This window comes from Chenopodium quinoa, unplaced genomic scaffold, assembly GCF_001683475.1.
Source record: "Chenopodium quinoa cultivar QQ74 unplaced genomic scaffold, ASM168347v1, whole genome shotgun sequence".
NCBI classification, from domain to species: Eukaryota; Viridiplantae; Streptophyta; class Magnoliopsida; order Caryophyllales; family Amaranthaceae; genus Chenopodium; species Chenopodium quinoa.
In genome coordinates, this window is record NW_018745311.1 from 1580693 (window position 1) to 1583837 (window position 3145).

Genomic DNA, 3145 nt, shown 5'->3' on the forward strand with positions numbered 1-3145 from the left:
AAACGAGAGGGTAGGCGGCAGTTTGGGCCTCGACCTCGTCAACCCCCTATTAGCAATCGGGGGTTCACCACGCCTGCAAGCCGCTCCCGCTTGGCCGGCTCTGAAGGTAAGAACCCTTTTGAATCCCCGCCTGAGCTGGGGTGGCCTTTGCGAGTGAAATCCCAATCCCAACAGACGTCATCCTTAGACGGTCGGCAACAGATAGGTGCTGCCTTAATTTCGCACTATGGTGCAGATCAATCTCCCCGCTAGCCTGACGTCCAGAAGCATGCCAAGGCCATGCTTGACACCGTCCGCAAGAGGGACAAAGACAACATCCCTGGGATAGAGACGTTCAATCTGGAACGCATTCTATCCCTTATGGCTGAGGTAAGATACTTGACAATTTTATTTTTTCCAAGTGCTTTACCCCGCATACAATACTAATACTGCTTGATTTTTTGCAGGCTATGCTGCCGGTAGACGGGCTCAAGCGTCCTTATTCCCTCAAACGGAAAGAGGTAAAAAGGGCTAAGAAGTCCGCCATAGACGCTGATAATGTTGCTTTATACTCCACTATTGTAAATGATCTTAAATCTAAAGCAATCATAATGACACAGGCGTCAAAAACCTAGAAGCTGGAGGTGGATCTGAAAACAGCCAACCAGCGGGTGAGCGACGCTGAGACGGCCTAGAAGAAGACAGAGGAGGCCCAGAAAAAGGCGGATGAGAGCTTCAAAAAGGCTGACGAGGCGCTCAAGAAGGCCCAGGCGGACCTTGGCACACTTCAAGGTGTTTCTGAAGAGAACACCAACCTGAAAACCAAGGTTGAGAGGCTGGGGAAGGAGGCTGCTTAGGCTCAGACAAACTTTGCAGCAACTATGGAGGCGAAGCAAAACCGCCTGGTTGCTGAAAGTGATGCTGACAACGACGCCCGCATGAAGATCGCCTGGGCCGCCTTGTACCCAAACACGGATTATAGCGTCTGGGCACTGGCTCACATTTACGCCGAGTACGTGGTGTACTTGAGAGAGCAAGGTGAGCCAGAGCCTGAGTCCTTGGACGCCTGGGTCAACGCCAACAATGAGCCCCCCGCGCTTGAGCTACCTGGTCCGGGTGTAGCACAAGAGATTCCCTCATATGATGAGGAAGAGGACCAGGAGGCACCGTCTGCAGGCCAGAAGTGATTTTTCAGCGGCAGTATGCCAATCTCTCTTTTTATTTTTTCTTTAATTCTGCGGCATTATGCCAAAATTTGCTTTTCCGGCCTGCGTGCCGAGTATCTTTGTATTTACCAGCATAGGAGCCGAGTTAATTAACAATTTCTCTTTTCTCCCGGATGGGGTCCGGTATCATTTGATCCACTACAACCGTTTGATTGGGTGGACTTTTAAGGAATGCACCGACTGAGTCGGTTTTGATCATTTTGCGTTTGCGTTTGAATTTCAACTTTTGCGAATTTCAATTTTTTCATTTTTTGCCTAACTTATCAAAAGCATGCGGCAATTTTTTGCCGAACTTATCAAAAGCCTGGATGTCCTTACCCTTGGACGGTTGTGTGGTTGGTTTCAAATGGAGTTGGTTGATTGGCTTAGAAACGTTTGATGCTGAAAAGAGCATGATACGTTTGTAAGTCAATCAATCACAGTATTGATTGCCCCAAACCAAGTGCACAGCCGTACACCAATAGGCGTTCCAGTCACTAACCAGACGGAGTTTGTCCGTCTTGGTAGAGATTGCATAGCCATTGCACAATTCGTTTGCCCCAATTGGGATAGAAAGTGCAACTTTGGAATAAATAACCTAAGTGAGAACTTCAGCCGGTGACCGACTGATGCCCCAGGGCATCCGATATTCTGTAACTTGATCGTTCTTCACAGATCATTCTGGTCAGACGGCTATGAGTTGACCAATTCGGTAATTCAATTTTTGCAATCTGCGTAGGTATGTAGAACCGACAAGTAGTCTGTTCTCTGCGATGATTGCACCCGGAGGGGTGTCGCCGGACGCCTTTGTCCATGTTAGGACAGGCGATTTTATAAAATGAGCAACCATTCGACCATTTTAGCCTTTGGTCTTGTTTGAGACCGGTTGTATAGCCACTAAGAGTTTTTGTGCTTAATTTTTAATCGGAGCATTGGCCGAACGTTATTGAATTACACTAAGTATCGAACATAGTTAGTTAAACAGAAAGTTCGTCTGGATCATTACCCAGGCGAACAGGCAATTATTCAGTCAAACTTAGTAAAATAAATAAAGAATCCATCTGAGTACTACCTAGGCGGTTAAGCAGTTATAACCTTTACTAAGTGTCAAACTTAGTTAGTTAAATAAAGAATCCGTCTGAATATTACCCAGGCGGAAAAACAAAACAATTTTGCAAACAAAGTCTGAATTCTCATTAATTGACGCACTGTTTACAAAAAACTAACCTTCTCAGAAGTAGTACTTTTTTAAATTATCTACATTCCAAGTTCTAGGCTGGCGCCTGTCGTTTGGAGTTTCCAGGCGATAGGTGCCGTTCCTTACATCTTCATAGATCCGGTAGGGGCCTTCCCAATTTGCAGTTAGCTTTCCCAGCTCATTGGCCCTACCGGTTGCCTCCATTTTTTGTAACATTAAGTTGTCCACTTTCAAGGGACGCTTGTGTACTTTCTTGTTGTAGGCTCTTGTCATTCTCAGACGGTAAATCTCATGACGCAAGGCGGCATTGCCCCTGCGTTCTGGGAGTGAATCCAATGCCAGGCGCATTGCTTCCCAATTTGCCTCTTCATCATATAGCATGACTCTGAGAGTCGGCTCGTAATGTTCGATGGGCAAGACAACTTCAGCACCGTAAACCATGAGAAATGGGGTTTCACCGGTTGCCCCCTTTGCTGTTGTCCGGATGGCCCATAGGATATGGATTAACTTTTTTGCCCACAAGCCACCGGCTCTTTCTATTTTCTTCTTAATGCCGTCTGAGATGAGTTTGTTAAAGGCTTCAACTTGGCCGTTTGCTTGGGGCCGGTCTACGGATGCAAAACAGCTTGAGATCCCTTCATCTCCCAACCAAGTTTTTAGCTGAGGCGTCTCAAACTGAGGACCATTATCAAACACCATGGACATAGGTACCCCAAATCGGGTGATAATGTTCTTCCAGATGAAGGAAACTACGTTTGAGGTC